Consider the following 25929-nt stretch of genomic DNA (forward strand, 5'->3'; position numbering starts at 1 on the left):
CAAATGCCTTTTAAATGTTGCAATTGTACCAAGAGTACTGAAGACATATGCTCCAAAACTTCTCTCACACCTAGCTAAGCGGTTCTATACAGCTACAACATTGGCATTGACCTAGCAACATGCCCAGGTTTGTCCTGTACATAAACAGCAGGATCAATCCAACCTGACCAAATCCCTTCGCCCACCTCCAACACACTGCATCCACCTGGACACCCCGCGCTGGCCTATTACCTGCCCTCGACCTCTTCATTTCCAACTGCCGCCGGGACATTAACCGCCTCAACCTGTCGTCCCCCCTCCCTCACTCCAACCTCTCACTCTCAACGCGCAGCCCTCCAATCCCTCTGCTGCAATCCCAACCTCACCATCAAGCCAGCGGATAAAGGGGGCGCAGTGGTAGTCTGGCGCACGGACCTCTACACCACTGAAGCCAAACACCAACTCGAGGACACCTCTTCCTACTGCTCCCTCGACCATGACCCCACCCCCCATCACCAAACCATCATCTCCCAGACCATACATAACCTCATCACCTCAGGAGTTCTCCCACCCACAGCTTCCAACCTCATAGTCCGGGAACCCCGCAGTGCCCAGTTCTACCTCCTTCCCAAGTTCCACAAGCCTGACCACCCTGGCCGACCCATTGTCTCAGCATGCTCCTGCCCCACTGAACTCATCTCTACCTACCTTGACACTGTCCTATTCCCCCTAGTCCAGGAACTCCCCACATACGTTGGAGACACCACCCACGCCCTCCACCTCCTCCAAGACTTCCGTTTCCCTGGCCCCCAGCGCCTTATCTTCACCATGGATATCCAATCCCTCTACACCTCCATTCGCCATGACCAGGGCCTCCAAGCCCTCCGTTTTTTCCTCTCCAGACGTCCCCAACAGTACCCTTCCACTGACACACTCATTCGTTTGGCCAAACTGGTCCTCACCCTTAACAATTTCTCCTTTGAATCCTCCCACTTCCTCCAGACCAAAGGCGTAGCCATGGGCACACGTATGGGCCCCAGCTATGCCTGTCACTTTGTTGGCTATGTAGAACAGTTGATCTTCCGTAATTACACCGGCACCACTCCCCACCTCTTCCTCCGCTACATCGGCGCCACCTCGTGCTCCCGCGAGGAGGTTGAGCAATTCATCAACTTCACCAACACATTCCACCCTGACCTTAAATTTACCTGGACTATCTCTGACACCTCGCTCCCCTTCCTGGACCTCTCCATCTCCATTAGTGACGACCGACTTGACACTGACATTTTTTACAAACCCACTGACTCCCATAGCTACCTGGATTACACCTCTTCCCACCCTATCTCTTGCAAAAATGCCATCCCGTATTCCCAATTTCTCCGCCTCCGCCGTATCTGCTTCCAGGAGGACCAGTTCCACCATAGGACACACCAGATGGCCTCCTTCTTTAGAGACCGCAATTTCCCTTCCCACGTGGTTAAAGATGCCCTCCAACGCATCTCGTCCACATCCCGCACCTCCGCCCTCAGACCCCACCTCTCCAACCGTAACAAGGACAGAACGCCCCTGGTGCTCACCTTCCACCCTACAAACCTTCGCATCAACCAAATCATCCACCGACATTTCCGCCACCTCCAAAAAGACCCCACCACCAGGGATATATTTCCCTCTCCACCCCTTTCCGACTTCCGCAAAGACCGTTCCCTCCGTGACTACCTGGTCAGGTCCACACCCCCCTACGACCCACCCTCCCATTCTGGCACTTTCCCCTGCCACCGCAGGAACTGTAAAACCTGTGCCCACACCTCCTCCCTCACCTCTATCCAAGGCCCTAAAGGAGCCTTCCACATCCAAAGTTTCACCTGCACATCCACCAATATCATTTATTGTATCCGTTGCTCCCGATGTGGTCTCCTCTACATTGGGGAGACTGGGCGCCTCCTAGCAGAGCGCTTTAGGGAACATCTCCAAGACACCCGCACCAATCAACCAAACCGCCCCGTGGCCCAACATTTCAACTCCCCCTCCCACTCTGCCGAGGACATGGAGGTCCTGGGCCTACTTCACCGCCGCTCCCTCACCACCAGACGCCTGGAGGAAGAACGCCTCATCTTCCGCCTCGGAACACTTCAACCCCAGGGCATCAATGTGGACTTCAACAGCTTCCTCATTTCCCCTTCCCCCACCTCATCCTAGTTTCAAACTTCCAGCTCAGTTACTGTCTCCTTGACTTGTCCGACCTGCCTACCTTCTTTTCCACCTATCCACTCCACCCTCTCCTCCTTGACCTATCACCTTCATCTCCTCCCCCACTCACCCATTGTACTCTATGCTCCTCTCTCCCCACCCCCACCCTCCTCTAGCTTATCTCTCCATGCTTCAGGCTCACTGCCTTTATTTCTGATGAAGGGCTTTTGCCCGAAACGTTGATTTCGCTGCTCGTTGGATGCTGCCTGAACTGCTGTGCCCTTCCAGCACCACTAATCCAGTATTTGATTTTCAGCATCTGCAGTCATTGTTTTTACCAAATCCAATCAGTCAACTCTCGATCATCAGTAATGTGATGCACAGGACTATTGATAGTGCAATCAAGCTGTACTTAAATAGCAATCACCAGCTCATGAATGCACAGTTTGTATTCCACATGAGCCACTCAGCTCCTGAATGCATTATAATCTTAGTTCAAACATGGACAAAATAGTTGCATTCCAAAGGTAAGGTGAGAGTGACTGTGCTTAAGATCAAATGTGACATCAAGGAGCCCAGCAAAACTGGAATTCAATGGGAATTGATGAGAAAACTTTCTGCTGCTAGAAATCACATTAAGAAAGATAGTTTGATTGTCAGACATCAATCATCATTGCTCCAGAACATCACAGCAGGATTTGCTCAGGGTTGTGTCCCAAATACAACTCTCTTCAGCTACTTCATCAACACCCTTCCCTCCATCACAAAATCATAACTCACCTCCTGATTTTCAAAAACCTGTACACCATTGGCAAGATGTAAGTTAAGAATGTGATAGAATACTCTGTTCTTGCCTCGATGAGTGTAGTTCCAAAAACATTCAAGAAACTTGACATTATTCAGGGCAAAGCAGCCAGTTTGCATGCACCATGATCTCAAACATTTATTTCCTCCATCAAAGATGCACAGAGGCAGGTGTGTGTACATTTGCAAAATGCACTGTAGAAATTCACAGATGTTCCTTAGATAGTATCTTACAAACCCATGATTTCCACTATCTAAAAGTACAAGGACAGCAAAACATTGCATGAGTACCCCAACTGTAAGTTCCTCTTCAAGTCATTCACCATGTTGATTTAGAAATAAATAGCCATTCCTTCACTGTCACTAGGTCAAAGTTCTGACCCCTCTCCCTAACATCAATGTGGCTGTACTTGCACCAAATGGCCTGCAGTGCTTCAAGAAGGAAGGTCACCATAACACCTTCTCAAAGGCAACTACAAATGCTTGCCTAGCCAGTGAAATTCCACATCCTTTGAATGATTTCAAAAATATGCCCAACCAACTTGCTCCCAAGATACTTGTCCTTAAAATAAAAGTCTTGCCTTTTCTCAAATAGGCCTCACTGGATTCCAATTTTTTGTGTTCCTGCCCAAGAAAAATCTACTTGCAAATCTTGCAAAATGTAGGTGACACAATGTTTGTCTTTCAGTCAACATAACCTATGACTGGCGAGACTCAGCAGATCTGGCAGAATCCATGGAGAGAAAGCAGAATTAACTTTTTGAGACCCTTCTTTAGAACATATTTCATAGATTTGGGTAATCTACGATCCAACTGTCCTATTGTATGGAGTCATCGCCATCCACGAGGCCACACAGCATATGGATAAAATTTGGTGGATATGCTATGAAATAATTCCACAGAGGCCGATATCCTGACTCCAAGTCACCCATTGTCTACACATGTATAGTACTCAACACTACTCTGGCTTCGTCAGAGTCAGCACCCAGAGCGAACAGAATCTGTGACACTCCTGTTTATATCTCACTCACTGGACCAGGTTAACAACCCAATCGGAACTCATATTTAATGAGGTCCACCTGGCTGACCTCATTACAATCATTACATGTTCGTTTTACTGTTTTTATTGCTCAAGTGATGTTTGATCTGTGTTCAAAGACAAAGATTTATGCCACAACCTATGGTGAAAAACATCTTGGAAAAGAGAAGAAATTTTTCTTTACAGGTCAACCATCTTCGACTTTTGAGTGCAAGAACAAACATATTTTGGAATACTTGCAAATATTGAAGAATTACCTGGGGAGAGAAAAAAAGGAAGATTTTGGGACATTTAGATATTCTTTGAAATAAAAAATTTTTTGACCATGTGATTTCTTGTAAGTAATCAATTTAACATGTGCTGTAAGTACCTGTTTTCACTGGAAATCTGCTCACTTTCAAGGAGCAGCTAATCAAAGCTATCATAGAGATTAGATACAGTTTATTTACTAAATTTAGGGAAAATCTTGCTTTGAGAGATTTGAAGAGAAGTGATTGGACTGAACGCAGCAATTCTGTTCCTCTCTCCCCAGATGCTGCCAGACTGGGTGAGATTCTGTAGCACTCAGTTTTTACTGCTAGCTTTGAGAGGACTAGAAGCCCCTATATTAATAAGCTGTTAAGCAGTCCTCTCTGAACCTCACTTCTGTTCTACAAGCCCCAGAAGCAGCAAGTGGCTCTCTTTTTCTTAGAAGTTTCTGCAAACTTACAGGGTCGCCAACTACCAGTATTTCTGTTTTACTGGTAAAACCTAAAAGGCTGGATTGTGACCATCCAAGATGGTTGGAATCAGAACTGGATATCTGCCCAATTGACATTTGTCAGCAATTTTGCTTTAAGAAATCATCACACCCCATCCTTTGTTTCCAAATCTTTGGCTCATACAGAGTGTGTATTTTTCCTTTTGATTTTTTAATTCACAGCTGCAGAGGCTGGTCTTTCTTTGTCTTGTGCGTGCCTCAGTGAGATTAAATGAATGAACTTTTACTTCCAGATCACAGTTTAAATGTTAAATATTAATTGCTACCTGCTTTAAGAATAAAGTTATAGTAAATTAATTATTTTGAACTTATTTAATAAGCCTAGTGACTACTTTTATTTTGAATAATACTAGAGAAGCAACTGGCTGTTTTGATAACCAAATGTTTTTTGTTCATTCATAGGATGCAGGATTCACTTGCTGCGCCAGCATTTATTGTCTGTTTCTGGTCAATGGAAGACCAAGATGAATCATCCAGTTAGCACTTCAGGTTAAAGATTGTTACAAATATTTTGGCCTCAACTTTTACACTGGTGTGCTGGGCTCCCCGAATTGAGAATGGTAATACATGTGGAGACACCTCCTTCAATGAGCTGCTTAATTGCCCACAACCATTCACAATGGTAGAGTGGGAGATACACTAAGCAATGGAGGTACAATTCTGCTTCTGCTGATGGTTCATAGCACTTCATGGACATCCAATCTGAGTTGCTAGAGCTGTTCAATGTTTATCCCAGTTTGCATGGTGATAGCGTCATGCAACATTATGTTGAGTACTCTCAATGTGAAGACATGACTGCAAGGCTGTTGCTTGACTAATCTGCGCATCTAGGTAAAAACAATGACTGCAGATGCTGAAAATCAAATACTGGATTAGTGGTGCTGGAAGAGCACAGCAGTTCAGGCAGCATCCAACGAGCAGTGAAATCAACGTTTCGGGCAAAAGCCCTTCATCAGGAATAAAGGCAGTGAGCCTGAAGCATGGAGAGATAAGCTAGAGGAGGGTGGGGGTGAAGAGAGAGTATCATAGAGTACAATGGGTGAGTGGGGGAGGAGATGAAGGTGATAGGTCAAGGAGGAGAGGGTGGAGTGGATAGGTGGAAAAGAAGATAGGTAGGTCGGACAAGTCAAGGAGGCAGTAACTGAGCTGGAAGTTTGAAACTAGGATGAGGTGGGGGAAGGGGAAATGAGGAAGCTGTTGAAGTCCACATTGATGCCCTGGGGGAGACTGGGCGCCTCCTAGCAGAGCGCTTTAGGGCCCGATGCGGTCTCCTCTACATTGGGGAGACTGGGCGCCTCCTAGCAGAGCGCTTTAGGGAACATCTCCAAGACACCCGCACCAATCAACCAAACCGCCCCGTGGCCCAACATTTCAACTCCCCCTCCCACTCTGCCGAGGACATGGAGGTCCTGGGCCTACTTCACCGCCGCTCCCTCACCACCAGACGCCTGGAGGAAGAACGCCTCATCTTCCGCCTCGGAACACTTCAACCCCAGGGCATCAATGTGGACTTCAACAGCTTCCTCATTTCCCCTTCCCCCACCTCATCCTAGTTTCAAACTTCCAGCTCAGTTACTGCCTCCTTGACTTGTCCGACCTGCCTATCTTCTTTTTCACCTATCCACTCCACCCTCTCCTCCTTGACCTATCACCTTCATCCCCTCCCCCACTCACCCATTGTACTCTATGCTACTCTCTCCCCACCCCCACCCTCCTCTAGCTTATCTCTCCATGCTTCAGGCTCACTGCCTTTATTCCTGAAGAAGGGCTTTTGCCCGAAACGTTGATTTCACTGCTCGTTGGATGCTGCCTGAACTGCTGTGCTCTTCCAGCACCACTAATCCAGTAATCTGCGCATCTGCTCTCCCAACTTTTTCACTAACCCCCAGGCAGAAATAAGAAGGACTTTGTAGGCCTATGTTTGCCAGTGCTTTCGTTGATGCTAGGTGGTCCATCAAGGTTCATTCCTTCTTTGAGACTTTCTAGTAGTTGTTATAACTGAGTGGCTTGCTAGGCCATTTAACAGTAAAACACTTGGTCATGAGTATGCAGTCACACATTGGCCAGACCAAGAAAGGACAGCAGGTTCCTTCCCCAAACTCCAGTCGTAAGCCACATGGATTTTTAGGATAATGATCTCATGGTCATCATTTGACTTTTAATTCCATATAATTATTGAATTCATACTCCATCATTTGCTATGGTATGTTTTGAATCCAGATCCCAAAAATATTACCTGGACCTCTCGATTAAAAGCACTGCGGCAATACCATCGACTCCACCTCAATCATCACATTCAAATGAATGATGCACTGGTGGAGCAATGGGTGATGATTTGTCTCACATTCAACTCTAATAATCAACAAGTAGGTTTTCTGATAGTTGAGTACCATAAGTAAACCATAGGTTTCTAAGTTCATTTTCTATCTATGTAATGGCAGCTGATTTCTTTCAGAGGCAAAGACTACAGGACTAAACTGACCTCCAGCTCAGTCCAAGATTTCAGGGCCACTCACTCCTCCAAATAGCAAACTGCAGTATCATAGTTCTCGTGTTTTAACTTTTGGAACTTGACACACTTGATTGTTTTTCTATCTTCTTTTGGCTGTCTCCTTCCCTCCCACCCCTAAAACTACGTTTGCAGGTACTTATATACATAAAAGATAAGCTAGAGAACAAAACACTGATGTTTCAAAGGTGTCTTGGGATCAACACATTTTATACCTTTAAGTGAATAATTAAATAATGAGAATGTAGGTATAGCATGTTCAAATTATATTCAACGAAGTGTCATTATAAAAATTTAGGTGTATGCTTAAAGTGTATATGCCAGCTGGTTGATTAACAGGGAAAAGGGCAGAAGGGTACGGCTATGACTAACAGGTAAATATGACTCATGGGTGTAAAGAAAGGTTGTAAATGCTTTAACCCAAAGCACAATGTCACTTTTGGACTTTTATATAAATGCATAAGAACAAAAAAAAGTGGATTAAAGAAAGCAAGGACTACCAAAAATATTGCAAGCTAACCTGGAGACATGTCAAGTGTTGCATTTTACGACAATCTAGATAAAACAAGACTACGAAAATCTATGGAGAAAGAAAGACACAGGGATATAATAACTAGAAGTGAATATGTTCAAATAAGTTCAAGATAACCATAGGCATTATATACAAGGATATAGAGTAAAGTGATTGCAATAGACTTGTGTTTGAGAGAAAGTGAGGACTACAGATGCTGGAGAATCAGTCAAAAAGTGTGGCGCTGGAAAAGCACAGAAGTCAGACAGCATCCGAGGAGTAGGAGAGTCAGCATTTTGGGCATAAGCCCTTCATCAGGAATGTCCAGGCTTACGCCCAAAGTAGCGACTCTGTTCCTCGGATTCTTCCTGACCTGCTGTGCTTTTCCAGTACCACACTTTTTAACATAGATTTGTGTTTGACCACAGGTAAGAGTTGTGTGCTTTTTAAGTTACTCGTGAGAAATGGCATCACTTGCTGGCCAACATCTATTGGCTATTCCTAGTCACCCTTGAGAAGGTAGTACTGAGCTGTCCTCTTTAACTGCCACAGTCCCTGTTCTGTGACCAGGTGGTCCATCCAATTTAATTTCTTTTTTGAGACTTTGGAGCTGAAATAATTCTTCAGAGATCAGTACCCTTTATTTAAAGTTGCCCAGTTGTTGATGACCGTACTGACTCTCACTCAGTCAGTCACCAGAGTGCCAGTATCCCTGACATTCAATATTTTATGTTAGCCAGATTTTCCTGATTGAAGATTAATAACCCAAATCAGGGAACTGATATTCAATGAGGTCCAGCTGGCTGACTTTGTTACAATCACTACATCCCCAAGTCCTCAGATTTTGAAAGTCTCCTGGAAACTTTGCACCAGGTCAGGTTCCAAATCCGCATCCAAAACACATGATGTGCAACGAACAGGAGCTTGCCTTTTCTGCCTGGAACACTTCAGTAAATTTTCACACACATTTTTCAATAGCACCAGTTTCGAGGTGGTTACTTCTGTTATGTCTGATTCAGAAGGCTTGACAATGTTTGATGGAGGGTGAATCAATGGGTTCCAGAAGTACAAACAATTTAAAACTGACTCTTGTGTTTGAGTTTGATTCTCCATGAGAAGCAACTGTGAAATTCCATGTTTAATAGCAGGCAAAATATGGACACATTTGAGTTGACTAAGTAAGCTTCAAAACTTGTGTAAAATGTTTAAGTGAAGAAACCACTAATAGTGAATGTGTATATGGTATAAGCAAGGAGGGAAGGAGTTAAGTTTTGAGTTTTGTGAAACAAGAGGTTCAACTGAGCATAACTCGGATCAGATAAGAACTTACAGTTAACAATGGAGTGCTGGAGACAAGGGTAATGGGTTAACAAGGTGGAAAAGCATTCATTATGTAGAGCCATTTAACAATATTGGAAACATTCAGTATATAAGGTCTGTTTAACAAGGTGAGAAGTATTCATTATGTGAAGCCAGTTAAAGTTAAGAACATTCATTGTATAACACCAGAGGGCTTGGTCTCTGTTATTGATAGTTGTTGATTGTAATGGTCACCCAATTAATATGTATGCTGCCTTATCTGGATGCTCCTTCCTGTAAAATAACCACAGAGGACAATGAACTCATGTCCCTGTGCACATGAGCGATCATGTTCTCTCTCTCCAGGGCCCGGAATAAAGATGACGGAGGCAAAACTTATACTGTCTCTCTCAGTTTTGCTTCGACTAAAGGGGGAAACATGATAACACTAAGATTCTGCAACAATCTAAAATTGAAACAATATCAAATACACCTTGTACAATTTTCTGCACTGTTTACAATATATGAATTTAGTTTATGCGTGAATTCTTTTTGCACCTGCTTGGCTCTGCAACCTAAAACTAAAATTGGTATTGAAAATGGTTTATATGTGGCATATAATCTATTCCTATGCACAAGATTAACTCAACAATTCTCCACCTCACTGAATTAAAAACATTCTCTTAGTGAATTAACTTCTAGCTGACAGACTTTAAATTCATTTCCTAAATCTGGAATTAAAAGCCAGTCTCATTAAACTACCTTCGATTGTCATAAAATCCCATCTAGCTCACTAACATCCTTCAGGAAAAGAAATCTGCCACACTTAACTGCTCTTGCGTAGAGTTATACCACACTTACAGCAATGTGATTACCACTTAAATGCCTACTGTGGTGGCGAGAAAGGCGCTATGTTGCACCAAATCATTCTGCAGCTTAAAAGAAAATGAAACCAGATCGACCTCACAGCGCTGAAACAACACAAAGCAAGCACTGTAAATCCCACAATATCCTGCTTATAAATATCTGGGGGCTTGTACCAAAATTGGGAAAGGTGTTCCACAGATTTGTTAAGCAATATCCTGATATAGTAATACTCACTGACTCATACTTTATAATGTCCCAAATATGACCATCACATCCAATATAGCCTGTACCATTCCAGTATGTCCTATCCCAGCAGGGGGACAGACCCACCAGAGGTGGCAACACATTTCAGAGTCATCCACACTGTTGCAGGTCTGGAGTCACATATAGGCCAGAAGGATATTATATTTCCATCGCGAAAGGGCATTACTGAATCACGATGACAATTGACTTTAAACAGGTGTTTACAACAATGATTGTTTCACGATCACCTTTATAGTGACTAACTTTATATTCTAAATTTTACTATAATAGAATTTAAATGCCCCCAGCTGCTGTGATGGGAGCCACATCTGTGTCTCAACAGCATCAGCCCGGTCTCTGGATTGCTAGTGTCACGATATTACCACTGAGCCATCTGAGATCAAACCTGGTTTAATGAAGACTGCAGCTGGCCGTGCCCACAGCAGCCTCAAGATGACCTAGAAATAAGATGTCAACCTTATGAGACTACCATACAGGTCTACCTGCATGCCAGACAGTAGAATTAGAATGCAATAGGCTGAATTAAGCAATTTTACAACAAACAGATCAAATCCAAATGCTGCAAACCTGCCACATCCAGTCTTGAATGGTGGTGGACAATTAAATAATTGACTGGTACCAGCAACTCCAAACATCCCCATTCTCAAATAATGTGCAAAAGACAAGGCTGAATCATTTGCAATTATCAGATGGAAGTGTCAAATATTATGATCCATCTCAGGCTCCTCACAAGATTGCCAGATCAAAGAAACTAACCTACAGCAAATTCAACACACTCCACATATTAGGAAGGCACTGAATACTGCAAAGGCTATGAGCACTGTCAACATCTTAGAAAGGTGAGCTAAAGACTTCTACTCCAAAAATAGCTGCCCTTTGGCCAAGCTGCTCCAGTATAAATAACATAACACTGGTATCCAGTGAGCAATGTGGAAATTTACCAACATCCGTCCTGTCCACTAAAAAAAGGAACAAATTCAACCAACCAAATACTGACTAAACTACTCTCAACTGACAACAGTCACAAAAAGGATAGCCAACAATGCAATCAAAGGACAGTTACATAACAAGTGTGTGACACTGATGTTCACTTCAGGTCCTACCAGGGCTACTTAAAACTTGACCTCATGACACCCTGATAAAACAGCTGAATTCCACATGGAAGAAGATGACAGGGACTGCCCTTAATGTCAAGGCAGCATCTGACCAAGTGTGGCAACAAGAAATCCAGCAAAACAGAAGTCAATGGGAATTGGGGGAAACTCCACTGCTTGGAGTCATGGTGAGCACAAAGGATGGTGATCAATGTTTTAGGATGTCAATCACCTTCGTTTCGGGACATATCTGCAGATGTTCCTCAGGCCAGTGTGCTATGACCTGCTCTTATAATGACAGTATTTATATGGCTAATCCAGTTCAGTTTCTGGTCAGTGGTAACTCCGGATGTGACAGTGGGGGATCGAGTGATGGCAATGTTATACAATTTCAAGGTGCAATCATTAGATTCTCTCTTGTAGAATATAGTCATTATCTAGCTCTTGCATTGCACAAATGTCACTTGTCAGGCCAAAACTGGATGTTGTCCAGGCCTTGCTGCATTTAGACATGGATTGTTTCAGTAATTGAGGAGTCATGAATGGTACTGATCAATGTGCAAAAATCAGCAAAATCCCCTTTTCTGACTTTATGACAGAGGGAAGATCATTACCAAGGCCATCTATCCAGCATTGTACTTAGAACACACTCCAAGGAACTCCTGCTGTGATGTGCTGGAAGCAAGATGACTAACCTCCAACTACCACAATCATCTCTATATGTATCAGGTATGACTTTAACCAGCGTACAGTTTTCCCCAATCCTGTTGACTCTAATTTTGCTAGGGTCCCTTGATGCCACACTCACTCAAATGCAGCCTCGATGTCAAAGGTAGTCACTCTCACTTCACTTCTGGAATTCAACTCTCCTGTCCATGTTTGGACTAAGGCTGTAATGAGGTGAGATGCTGAGTGGTCCTGTCAGAACCCAAATCGAGTGTCAGTGAGCTAAGCAAGTGCTGTTGACAACACCTGCCATCATATTACTAATGTTCAAGAACAGACAAATGAGACAATAATTGGCTGGTTTATATTTGTCCTGGTTTTTGTGTACAGAAGATACCTGGGCAATTTTCCACATTGTCGGTTAAATGTCAATATTGTAGTTGTACTTGAACAGCATGGCTAGGGGTGCTGCAAGTTCCAGAGTACAATTCTTTAAGACTATTGCTGGAAAGTTGTCAGGCCCCATAAACTTTTCAGTTTACAGTGCCTCCTGGCATTTCTTGTTCAAACATGAAGTCAACTGAACTGGTTGAAGACCTTGTATTTGTGATGCTGAGAACCACTGAAGAAGGCCAAGATAGATCATCCACTCGGCACTTCTCACTGAACATTGCTGCAAATACTACAGCCTTACCATTTGCACTTACATGATGGGAACCTTGGAAAGCTGCACCTGCAGGGCTGTCATGACAGGAGGGAGACAGAATGGGATATTTGTGGAACATCCTCAAGCAAGTTGTTTTTGTCAATCATTATTCACAAATGTACATGGCAGACCTCCAGGGCTTAGATCAAAAGAGGTGATGGTATTATCACAAGACTATTAATCCAGAGACCCGGGTATTGTTCTGTGGACGTGGGTTCAAATCTGCCATGGCATGGTGGAATTTGAATTCAACAAAATGTCTGAAATTAAGAGTCGAAGGATGAGTGTGAAACCATTGTTGATTGTCAGGAAAAAACCCACCTGGTTCACTAATGTCATCCAGGGAAGGAAACTATCATTCCTGATGAAGGGCTTATGCCAAAATGTCAATTCTCATGATCCATGGATGTTGCCTGACCTGCTGTGCTTTTCCAGCACCACACTTTTTGACTATCATTCTTCCCAGTCTGGTCTACATGTAACTCCAGAACCACAGCAATGCAAGTGACTCTTAATTGTCCTTTGGACAATTAGGGATGGGCAGTGACACCTGTGAATCATCCTGTGAATGAATAAACAAAAACAAAAAAACAGCTCCATGCTTATGCTTTTAGAGCTCAATTAGTCCTATTTGGTACCTTCACCAGGTTGACACTCTGGTGCTGCTCCTAGTATGCTAATTCATGAATGACTCTTAATTGATCACGAATGATTGCATTCAACATTCATCCAGGGCTGATAAGCAGCAAGTAATATTCATTCCACACAGGACCATTACTAACAAGAGAGAATCAGCCCTTGACATTCAATGGCATTACCATTACAGAATCCTTGATCAACATCTGATGATTATCATCGACCACAAACCGAACTGTTCAAGCCATAAAAATACAAGAACAAATCAGGGAATTCTACAGCACATAACTCACTTCCCAATTCCCCAAAGCATGTCCACTTACAAGGCTCAAAACATCAGTGCAGGAGAATACAATTCGCAAAAAGCTTTACATCATCCGGGACAAAGCAACCTATTTAAGTGGCTACCTATCTCCCACTTCAAAAATTCTCTTCCTCTACCAATGAGGCATAGTAGCAGCAGCGCACTTGTGCCATCAACAAGATACACTACAGCACCTAAATATGGCTCCATCAACCACATCTTCCAAACCTGCAACCTTTAACATCTGGAAGGACACGGGCAGTCGATTGGGGGTGGAAACACCACCAAGTGTAAGTTCCCCCTCCATGCAACATTCCATCCTATCTTGGAAGAAACGCTGAAGCCAATTTGTATTCAGCAAGGTCTCAAAAATTGTTAAATTAGTGACCAATTCATCCAATGACACATTAGTTGAGGGATGGAAGTGGCAAGTTCAACTAGATGACTTCTTGATCTGATTATGTATATGGGATCTCAGATTATGAAAGAAAGCACTTCTGGCAATTCAGCAACTACTATATATTAGATTGGTAATATAACTATGTGTTCATGTGTATTTTGAACAGACACCTTCTGACTTCAATGCAAGTATCATCCACACATTAAATTGGTGCTTCAAAGTGAAAAATTCAAAAGCAAGAAACATTTGATTGTCCATCAATTAAATTTATATCCAAGTAATGACATGATCTAAAGTGCTTTATCAACAAAAAAAGGAGTCAGAAGGAATGTTTTCTTATTACCTTCTTCAAAACAGCAAGGCATTTAAGAATGTTAAATGTTTTGAGATGACTATAAAGTTTATTTATTCATAGAAAACAGTCAAGTTTTAAGAAACAAAACAAAAATTTCTGTAAAACAGGTCTGAGAACAGTTCTGAGGAAGGGTCACTGGACCCAAAACATCAGGCTTGATTTCTCTCCATAGATACTGCCAGGCTTGCTGGGTTTTTCTCAGTAATTTCTGTTTTTATTTCTGATTTCCAACATCCATAATTCGTTCGATTCTGTCTTTCTTCAAGTTTTAAGTTTAGAATAGGCAACCCATCAACAATATGTCATGGTGGCACAGTGGTTAGCACTTCTGCCTCACAGTGCCAGAGACCCAGGTTCAATTCCCGCCTCAGGCGACTGTGTGGAGTTTGCACGTTCTCCCCGTGTCTGCGTGGGTTTCCTCCAGGTGCTCTAGTTTCCTCCCACAGTCCAAAGATGTGCAGGTCAGGTGAATTGGCCATGCTAAATTGCCCGTAGTGTTAGGTTAGGGGTATGGGTGGGTTGCGCTTTGGCAGGTTGGTTTGGACTTGTTGGGCTGAAGGGCCTGTTTCCACACTGTAATGTAATCTAATCTAATCTAATACACATAAAACCTCTGGGTATCTTGCACTCAGGGACAAGAGATGTTAGAAATATCCAAAATGCAACTATACCTTTCTTAGGTTATTTCACTTTTTATAAATTTTTCAATTTTCGTAACGTTTTGAGAAAACCATAGTGCAGTCTTGGCCTTCAATCAATATCCTTAATCTATCAATGGAAAAAACTTCCTTTCTGACAAAAACAATTTTTACTGCTTCCAGTCGAACTGGTCAACCAGCTTTTAACTCCATCCCCACCTGGGACCCAACTACCAACAACACAGACAAATGGACAAGAAAAACAATGGTGCTTCAAAGGAGCAGCTGTATAGCATTACAGAGTTGTTACCATAGATTACAGTATTGAAAATCACACAACACCAGGTTATAGCCCAACAGGTTTAATTGGAAGCACACTAGCTTCCTGGTGTTGTGTGATTCAGTCCAACACCAGCATCTCCAAATCATAGATTACAGTAATTACTGAAGTCAGCACTTTTCAATAATGCAAATATACCAAACATCAACTTTATCACACATCAACTTTCAGTCGTAAGAATCAATAATATTTATAATCAACTTCTGTTGTGATTTCTCTTACTTCAGGTATAAGTCAAGCATATCCCTATCATTAACATTTTAAGGATTGACTGCAACCAAAATCTAATGTATTTTATCTATCAAAAAAGGTCAACTAGTTAGTTCAAGTGGAATGGATCAGAGGTACACTAATATCCTTTAGATCGAGTGGTCCGGCCCACATATGACTCCAGACACTCAGCAATGTAATTGACTCTTAACTGTCCTCTGGGCAGTTAGGGATGTGCAATAAATGTTGGCCTAGCCAACTTCACCCACATCCTGTAAATTTATTTAATGGGGAAAGACACTTGCAGGTCAATGCTGGTGTTCAGACTTCTGAGCCAGGGGATCTAGGTTCAAGTGCCATCTGATCCAGAAGTGTGTCACAACATCTCTGAACAGGTTGATTAGAAAATATCTAGCTTAATTTGTTATACGTGAAAATGTTGTTCAGATTTCAAAACTGAAGCCAGAAACTGAACTTATAACGAAGGTGACAATTTACTGCCACGAGACTTCATGAACTTCATATCTCGACAAAAAAAACACAATAATTTAGGTGTGCAGAACTGAATGGATGTGAGTCGATCGTTGGGTACGCCGACAGCTATAATGTCAATGGCACAAATCTTCGCATTTTGAAATGTATCTATGGTGTGGCTGTGTTGGTATGCAAGTTTGCACAAAACTGATTTTTTTTCAACTATGCAATAAATCATTTTGATCCTCAGCCCAGACCGGGGGATTTGTTGAAGCAGGATTTAAATGATAGGGAATTGACACAAAGGTCCTAACAATCACCGAGTGGCAAAGCCGGAGGTGAGGACGGAGCGGCGGCCCTTGATTATAAAGACAACATTTGACCGACTGGTGGTATCAAAGTCCGGACAGCCGTCACAAACCGGCTCGACAGTCACCAAAACATGGGAGTGAGAGCTGTTGTTACCTCCTTCCATAGCTCCTCCCGCATGCATCTTCTGAAGTCCTGGCTAACCCCTCCCCCCACCCCGACAGACAGGTTTTTAAACCGGCAGCTTGACGAAACACCGCGGAAAGCCTGGGGCCCGCGGGGCGGCTGCGTGACGCCGGTGTGTGTGTGTTGCGCGAGTGAGAGGGACAGAAAGACAGAGAGAGAGAGATGTGACTGGAACAGAGGCTGACTGACCTATGCCGCGTCCACACTGATGCTGCGCCGAGAAACCAGTCGCTGCTGACACTGACCGTCGCGTACATCCCAAGGTCTCATTCCCGAAGTCTGTCGTTGTCGTCGTCGTTGTTGTTGTTGTTGTTGTTGGCGGGGGTCGCGAGCTCCCCGCTGAGAGGAGGGGCGGCCGATGAGAAAACACGATCACGCTCGCGCTCGCTCGCTCACACATGTACAAACCGCGCTCAGAGGCGGCTCGAGCGTGCACGAGCGCCTGCGTGCGCCCAACCACCGCCAGTAACTCGCGCGCCGCCCTGGGGTACGTTACAAAACTCTCGCGCGCAGCCTCTCGTCCCGCAGCCGTGCCCCTCCCCCTCCATTTTCCCTCCCTCCTTCCTTCGGCCGTCCCTTTTGTCGCAGTCATTGACACACGCACAATTTCGGGATATTGGTCCCCGGGGGGCGGGAGTCATTGACCTTTCCTTTGTTCCAGCGGGAAAAAAAAAGCAACGGTCACCGCGGCGGTTTTTTTTTCCCGCAGCCGCAACACGATGCGGAAGGCAAATCTCTTGCCCTCTTTCTTGAGTTTCAAGTGCAGCGCAGAGGGAGTGGGACTGTGGGGTCGGGGACTGAGGGATCCCGGTCGTCCCCTCCCGCTGCAAACTGCAGTCGGTCGGTGTGAAACTGTGCACGTAACTTTACCCAGTTCCATCCGTGATTCCGCGGCAACCTCGCAGGACGGACTGATGGGCAATTTCCACACTCCCAACTGCAGTCTCATTGCAGGGTCTGCCCAATACTACCTCCAGCCGATATGCTGTGTTCAGGAAAGACCGCGAAATGCCAGGGACTGGAATCCGCAATCTTCTACCCCCGAGCCACAGGTGACGACAAAAAAATGAAAGTATGAAAGATGCGATCCATTAGGCCGCCACGTGGAGTTTTCGTAGAATCCCTACGGTGGAAACAGGCCATTTGGCCCAAGTCCACACCGACCCTCCGAAGAGTAACCCACCCAGACCCATTCCCCTCATGCGCCTAACCTACACATCCTTAGGACCGGGCCTCAGTTTGGTCAGTTGAGAGCAAATGAGGACTGCAGATGCTGGAGATGAGAGTTGAAAGTGTGGCATTGGAAAAGCTAGCAGCTCAGGCAGCATCCGAGGAGCAGGAGACTTGTTTAGGGCATAAGCCCCCATTCTCCGTCCATTCCTGGTGAAGGGCTTATGCTTAAAACGTTGACTCTCATGCTTGTCGGATGCTGTCTGACCTGTTGTGCTTTTCCAGCACCACACTTTTCAACTTTGCCCTGTTGAGGATAATTAATGACAACTTTAAGGATTGTTTGGTAGTAAAAGTTGATCTTAAGTGTCCCTGCTGAGGTCTTGAGTTCCTGATGAATGGCTTTTGCCCGAAACGTCGATTTTACTGCTCCTCGATGCTGCCTGAACTGCTGTGCTTTTCCAGCACCACTAATCCAGATAATGGAACACCTCCTTTCAACATTAGGTGTTCCCTACTCCCAACAATTTCTGTTCGCTGTGGACGTATCTTCCCCCAGGAGCATCTTCACATACACTTCAGTCCTCTCTCTGGGCTTTATCTCCCTTCCCCACACACATTTCTAGGGTTTTGGACTCCCCAGAACTGAGCCTCTGGAAGGTGCTTGCATTGCATACATTACAGTTGCTGGGGCTAGGTTTTGCTTTTACATTATTCTTTCACCACTTGTCTCTGTTTTTCTGTTAATCAGTCAATTTCATTTCCATGTTGGTACTGTCCCAAAAAGCGCTGGAAATCCCAGCGGGTCAGGCAGCATCCGCGGACAGAGAGGAGGTTAACATTTTGAGTATAGATGACATTTTCAGAGCTGCCGTGAAGTGTGGAGTTGGCAGTATTCATGCAATAAGTGTTGAGCTGGAGTGCTGTTGGAGAAAGGGTATTGATAGTTCAGATTAAGTGATCAGAATGTGAGAAAGGCAGAACAATGGTGTGTCCAACTGCCAAACTGGAAAAGAACAGATGGTGCAACTGGAGTTGGGGAAGGGGAGAGAGGACACGGTGACAGAAAATGCAACCAGTAAAACTAAAGGAAAGGGAAGAAATGGGAATGAGTTCACAATCTGAAGTTGTTGAATTCAATACAGAGGAACCTCAATTATCCAGCATTTGATTATTGGATTATCCAGCAAGATCACAGAGTCCCGATGCTTGGCTAAACCACATTATCAGGCATTCAATTATGTGAATTTGATTAACCGTACACAATACTCCCTGCCTGTATCTTTGGATATTCAAGGTTCCTCTGTACTAAGATTGTAAAGTGCCTAGTGTGAAGATGAGATGTTGTACCTCTACTTTACACTGTGACATGCTTGAGCATTACAGCATACCGAGGACAGACAAGTGGGTATGAGAGCATGATGCTGTGTTAAAACGACCAAGGTCAGGATAATGCTTGCACCTTGTTCCCTCCGGGAGACTCTAGTCCATTCGTCAATGACTACCAACACTACCCCTCCTTCCCACAGCATCTTGCCATGTAACTGCAGAAAGTGCAAGAACTGCCCCTTCAACTCTTGTCTGCTCACCATTCAAGGGCCTAAATAGTCTTTACAGGTGAAGCAGCATTTAGATTAGATTTAGATTACTTGTAGTGTGGAAACAGGCCCTTCGGCCCAACAAGTCCACACTGACCCTCCGAAGAGCAACCCACCCAGACCCATTCCCCTACCTTTACCCCTTCACCTAACACTACGGGCAATTTAGCATAGCCAGTTCACCTAACGTCACATCTTTGGACTGTGGGAGGAAACTGGAGTACCCGGAGGAAAAGTCATAGAGCTGTACAGAATGGAAACAGACCCTTCAGTTCAACTCATCCATGCTGACCAGATATCCTAAATTAATCTAGTCCTATTTGCCAAAATTTGGCCCATATCCGTCGAAACACTTCCTATTCATTTTCCAATACTGATGCCTTTTAAATGTTATAACTGTACAGCCTCCACTGCTTCCTCTGGCACCACATTCCATACATGTACCACCCTTTGTGTGAAAAAGTTGCCCCTTAGGTCCCTTTTAAATCTTTCCCCTCTCACCTTCAACCTATGTGCTCTAGTTATTGACTCCCCCATCCTAGGGAAAAAACCTTGGATATTCACTCTATCCATGCCCCTCATTATTTTATAAACCTCTATATAATGTCAGCATCCAATGCTCCAGGGAAAATAGCCTCAGCCCATTCAGCCTCTCCTAGCTCATACCCTCCTACCCTGACAACATTCTTGTAAATCTTTTCTGAACCTTTTCAAGTTACACAACATCCTTCCTATAACAGAGAGACCAGAACTGCATGCGGTATTCCAAAAGCTTTCACCTGTACCTTCTCCAATTTGGTCTATTGCATTCGCTGCAGCCAGTATGGCCTGCTGTACATTGGAGAAATCAAACACAGACTAGGTGGCTGCCTTGCAGAACACTTCCAGGTTCATGTGCAGGCATGGCCTTGACCTTCCCGTAGCCGGTAATTTTAACACAGCTTCCTGCTCTCAAACCCACTCGTCTGTCCTTAGCACACTGCAATGCTCCAGCGAATCACAGCACAAACTGGAGGAATAGCATCTTATTGTCAGACTAAGCACTTTACATTCTTCTGGATTTAATATTGAGTTCAATACTTTAAACTTGTGAGTTCACTCCCATTTCTTCCCTTTCTTTTAGCTTAATTTGTCACATTCTCAGTCATCACGTGTCTTTCCCCCCCTTCCCTCAACTCCAGTTGCACCATCTGTTCTTTCCAGTTTAGCAGTTAGAATCACTATTGTTCTGCCATTCTCACATTTCGATCGCTTAATCTGTACTAACAACACCGTTTCTCTTCAGCATTCCACCTCCACACTACACACCATGTCAGGTCTTAAGGAGAGTCGTCTAGACTCGAAACGTTAGCTTGCTGTCTCTCCACGGATGCTACTTGATCTGATGTGATTTCCAACAGTTTTTGTTTTCAGTACAGATTTCAGCATTAACAGTAATTTGCTCCTACATTCTGTTTTGATTTAGATTCCCTACAGTGTGGAAACAGGCCCTTCAGCCCAACAAGTCCACACCAACCCTCAGAAGAACAACCCACCCAGATCCATTCCCCTACATTTATCCCTTCACCTGACACTACGGGCAATTTGCCATGGCCAATTTACCTAACCTGCACGTTTTTGGACTGTGGGAGGAAACCGGAGGAAACCCACGCAGACACAGGGAGAATGTGCAAACTCCACACAGACAGTTGCCCGAGGCAGGAATTGAACCCAGGTCTCTGGCGCTATAAGGCAGCAGTGCTAACCACCGTGCCACTGTGCTGCCATTCTGTTTTGTAATATCTCATCATGGAACCATAATTGGCATTATCTACGCTCTATGTCACTCATTACAAGAGGAGGTGTCTGATCTGATCAGAAAGGTTTGTCAGGAATGGTTGAGATGGGAAGTTCAAGGTCCGGGCCAGCAGCAGGAGGTGTAGGGTTTTGAGGAAAATGGGATCATGTTAGATTGGAGTTCTAGTCAGAGGGATGATTGTCGGGGTCTGTGAGTGTGTAAGCGGTTGGGATGGTGTAATTTGGTGGGGGGAGGGGAGGTGAGGGGTGGTTGTGGGCTTCATCCTAATTGTTATTTAGGAATTTAAATAGAAATTTTTCATGAATAACAACTGAAACTTAATACTCTGAATCAATGTTAATAGGTTCTTTCAGAGGTTCCAAATGCAGGGGGATTAGTCATTGGAATCTTCAATTTCCTGGGCAATTTCCATTGAGTTTGCTGCATCTAGAATTCCACAAGGGTCCAAAGTGCTGCTCCAATAACTCTGTGGTTATCAGAATATCCAGCTCCACCCACCACCCCCTCTCCAGTATTACAAAGCTCCCTTTAGTCAATAATAACTCAGAGATGCTAATGAGCTGGGATTTTTCCCAGAAGTGACCAAACTGAAAACCAGGGTATTATGAGTTGAAAGGAAACTCTGGGCACATTTCTGTTAACCCACTCTGGAAAGCACCTTTCCAGAGTGGGTTAACAGAAATGTGCCCAGAGTGATGATCATACCCATGAAACTCGAGAGTAAAAGCTGTTGTCAGATAGAACCCTTGATCTGCCCTGTGTGAATAAAGCATATTGCGGAACAGTGTAGTTCCAGACTCACATTTGTGCGGTGAACTTGTTGTATCAACAATTCTTGATTTTATTTTAAGTATAATTTGCTTGTTAATTCATGTGAAATTTATGTTAATTCTGGCTGTGTTAAGTAAAAAAGTATAAAACCTGGAATCTTATTTTTTTTTCTTTATTTGCGGTCATTGCCACAAGGATGGTTACAAGGAAGTTTGGTTATTGCCACAACTTCATATTTCTACCTGGATATCTGTGCCTGCAGCTCAGGACCTTATTTACAATACTCTTTGTATTCATTTATATGCAGAGTATGGTTAACCTAATCATATTACATTCCCTTGTACTTTGATCCCACCTAATACTCTTTTATTTAGTCATACAGTTGTAGAGATGTACAGCACGGAAACAGACCCTTCAGTCCAACTCATCCATGCCAATCAGATATCCCAACCAATCTAGTCCCACCTGCCAGCACCTGGCCTAACCCCTCCAAACCCTTCCTATTCATAAACCCATCCAGATGCCTTTTAAATATTACAATTGTACCACCCTCCACCACTTCCTCTGGCAGCCCATTCCGCATACTCGCCATCCTCTGTGTGAAAAAGTTGTCCCTTAGATTTCTTTTATATCTTTCCCCTCTCACCCTAAACCTATGCCCTCTAATTCTGAACTCCCCTACCCCAGGAAAATACTTTGTCTATTTACCCTATCCATGCCCCTCCTGATTTTATAAACCTCCGTAAGGTCACTCCTCAGCCACCGATGCTCCTGGGAAAACACCCCCAACCTATTCAACCTCTCCCTATAGATCAAATCATCCAACCTGGCAACATCCTTGTAAATCTTTTCAGAACCCTTTCAAGTTTCACGACCTCCTTCCAATAGAAAGGAGACCAAAATTGCCACACAATACTCCAAAAGTGGCCGAACCATTGTCCTGTACACCCTCAACATGACTTCCCAACTCCTGTACTCAATACTCTGACCAATAAAGAAAAGCATACCAAAAGCCTTCTTCACTATTATATCCACTTGCGACTCTACTTTCAAGGAGCTGTGAACCTGCAGTCCAAGATCTCTGTTCAGCAACACTCCCTGGGACCTTACCATTCAGTGTATAAGTCCTGCCCTGATTTGCCTTTCCAAAATACAGTACCTTGCATTTATCTAAATTAAACTCCACCTACCACTCCTCAGTCCACTGGCCCATCTGATCAAGATCCTGTTGTAATCTGAGGTAATCTTCTTCGCTGTCCACTACACCTCCAATGTTGGTGTCATCTGCAAACTTACTAACTATACTTCTTATGCTCACATCCAAATCATTTATATAAATGACGAAAAGTAGTGGACCCAGCACCGATCCTTGTGACACCCCATTGGTCACAGGTCTCCAGTCTGAAAAACAACTCCCTGCTACCATCTTTTAACTTTGAGGCAGTTGTGTATCCAACTGGCTAGTTCTCCATGTATTCTATGAGATCTAACCTTGCTAACCAGTGTCCCATGGGAAGCCTTGTCAAACCTTTACTGAAGTCCATATAGATTTCAACTACTGCTCTGCCCTCATTAATCCTCTTTGTTATTTCTTTAAATCAAGTTTGTGAGACATGATTTCCCACGAACAATGCCATGTTGACTATCCTTAATCAGTCCTATCTGTTTCTCTCAAATTTCTTTTTTCCTTGATTTTTTTAACTTGTGTTTTTGTAATTGTGTTCTTGTAACTAATGGAGTGCCACCATGATCAGTGTTTGGGCTACAATTATTTACAACATATATTATTGACATGGATGAGAGAAGGGAATGTACTATTGCTAAGTTTGCAGATGACACAAAAATAGGTGGGAAGGCAAATGGTGAGGATTACACAGCAGGAATATAGACAAATCAAGTGAGAGGGCAAAAGCTTGGAAAATGGAATTTGTTTTTATTCTCATGTAAAACATGGGAATCTCTGGTTGGCCAGCATTTATGATGTGGGAAAATGTGAGGTTATGCACTTTGGCAGGGAGAATAGAGAAGCTGAATATTATTTCAATAGCGAAATATCACAGAAAGCTGCTGGATAGAAGGCGTTGGGTGTCCTCATATATAAATCACAAAATACTAGCAAACAAAACACATTATAGGGAAAACAATTGGACAGTTGGGAATTGAATATAAAAATAAGGAAGTCTTGCTAAAGCTATACAGGGTTAGACCAGTTCAGAATACTTTGAACAGTTTTTCCAAAGAAAAATATTCGGGCATTGGAGGCAGTCCAGAGAAAGTTCATGAGGTTGATTCCTGGGTATGGAAGGATATAGTTCCACATCTGTTTCCAGATATGCATGTGATATTACCTTTTGTTGTTCACCACATCAGTCTACAGCTGCCAGTCTGAATAGCTGCACTATAATTGTATACAAAGACTCCAGAATCCCTTGCTGATGCGGAAATGTGATTTTCTTTTCTATGCTAATATCTTAATTAAGTGGAACAATGATAACCTTGCAGCCTAGAATCCCTAGAGGGCATGTGGCTGTTAAGTGGAATTGTGGGATCAGAAAATGTTGGCCAGCTTTCAAACCTTGGAGTCATAGATGAATGCAGGAGGCATTATTTATCAAAAGATTTATGAGTTAATAAGTAAATAAGCTTAGAGGATTGACTCACTTGACAAGTATTAGAGTTACAAGGAATCTTATCAATGTGATTTTTTTTAAGCGATGATAAGTAGTTAAAACTTATCAAATAAATCGTGGAAGGTAATGGTTTAATCTTTGTTGACTTTACAATAGGAAATGGGAATGTGCACAGTCACCCACAGCAGCTGCACAGCATAGTGTATACCACAGTAAGCAGGTTAGGGTGTTTTTATAAGTTACTATATGGCATAACTTAAGTAAACATTCTTTAGCACAAATTATCAAGTAATTTCACAATGCATTACTTTTGCATCTACAGTGAAACATAATTGAGTTTTGATCCAAAATAGTTTAATTTTCAGATTTGTAGGTATTGGTTTTTTAGATCTAAAATAAGAAAAGAAAAACTGGAAAGTGAATGTTGGAAGATGTTGTGTTTTCAGAGCCATATAATTCGAAGTAAGATGAATTGATTTGAATTAGCTTTATTGTTACATGTCTTCAAATTAGTATAGTGAAAAGTTTATATGTCACCAATTACAGTGCCATTTTAGGTACAAAAGTATCTCGGTACAGAATCGAGAGTGTGGTGCTGGAAAAACACTGCAGGTCAGGCAGCATCCAAGGAGCAGAAAAATTGACATTTCAGACAAAAGCCCTTCATCAGGTACAGCTTCTTCAGTTACAAGATTTTAGAAAATCACGAAGTTAAAAGTGCAACATTGCAGAAATAAAATGTTTGGAACAACCGTCTTCCAAGGCAGACCACACTGGCACCTAGCCTCCAGTCCACACCGGGCCTTTGCTCCAGACTGCGCTGGACTTCATCTTGCGGTTCATGAGGCTGGGCGATCACTATGGTACCACCTTGAGACTTGGAGACCACATGAGGCTATGCCAGGCCGAGAGACTGCCACGTACCACCAAAAGACCACCACCTCGGGTCGGGGAATTCTCCACGACACACCGGCAAGCCGCCATAAAAGAGTGTTATGCCAAGCTGGGAAGAACAGTACAACAGGTAGATCAACTTCTTTTTCCATAAAAGTACATAATGAAAAGAAAAATACTTGCATTTATATCAGAATGTTTATGACTACTAGGCATCTCAAAGCACTTTATAGCCAAATAAGTACTTTTGGAAAAATGTCAACATTGTATCTGGGAAATAACAGCTAATTTGAACTCAGCAAACCTCAATTACTGTAATGTGATATGATACACTGAAAAAATTGGAATATTTGAAGGGTTTTTTTCACAAGAGCAGATTACCGTTAAAGATAAGGAGTTATACTTAAATGGAGAACAACAACAGAATTCTGAGGTCTGGAGGGATGTAAGTGTTCTAGCGTATGACTGTCAAAAGGTCAGTATGCAAGTACAGCAAGGTATTAGTTATTAGCTAATAGAACACTACCCTTT

The 25929-nt window shown here is 43.3% G+C and overlaps 1 protein-coding gene and 1 long non-coding RNA gene across 5 annotated transcripts in view; one reads left to right on the plus strand and one right to left on the minus strand.

The window, feature by feature from the left end:
- ralgps2 (Ral GEF with PH domain and SH3 binding motif 2) overlaps positions 1–16985 on the minus strand; it is a 436511-nt gene extending 419526 nt beyond the window's left edge. For 3 of the 4 annotated variants that reach the window (XM_072573456.1, XM_072573458.1, XM_072573455.1), the window contains exon 1: positions 16727–16985. The gene's annotated coding sequence lies outside the window, so the exon portion shown is untranslated. The remainder of the gene's footprint in view (positions 1–16726) is intronic. The other variant, XM_072573457.1, reaches the window with a different exon arrangement.
- A 66-nt stretch (positions 16986–17051) lies between these two features.
- Positions 17052–22030, plus strand: LOC140479610 (uncharacterized). The gene is made up of 2 exons (XR_011961084.1): positions 17052–17589; positions 20771–22030. It is a non-coding gene; the product is annotated as an uncharacterized lncRNA (long non-coding RNA).
- The last annotated feature ends 3899 nt before the right edge of the window (positions 22031–25929 follow it).

Source organism: Chiloscyllium punctatum, chromosome 7 (genome assembly GCF_047496795.1).
Source record: "Chiloscyllium punctatum isolate Juve2018m chromosome 7, sChiPun1.3, whole genome shotgun sequence".
Lineage (NCBI taxonomy): Eukaryota > Metazoa > Chordata > Chondrichthyes > Orectolobiformes > Hemiscylliidae > Chiloscyllium > Chiloscyllium punctatum.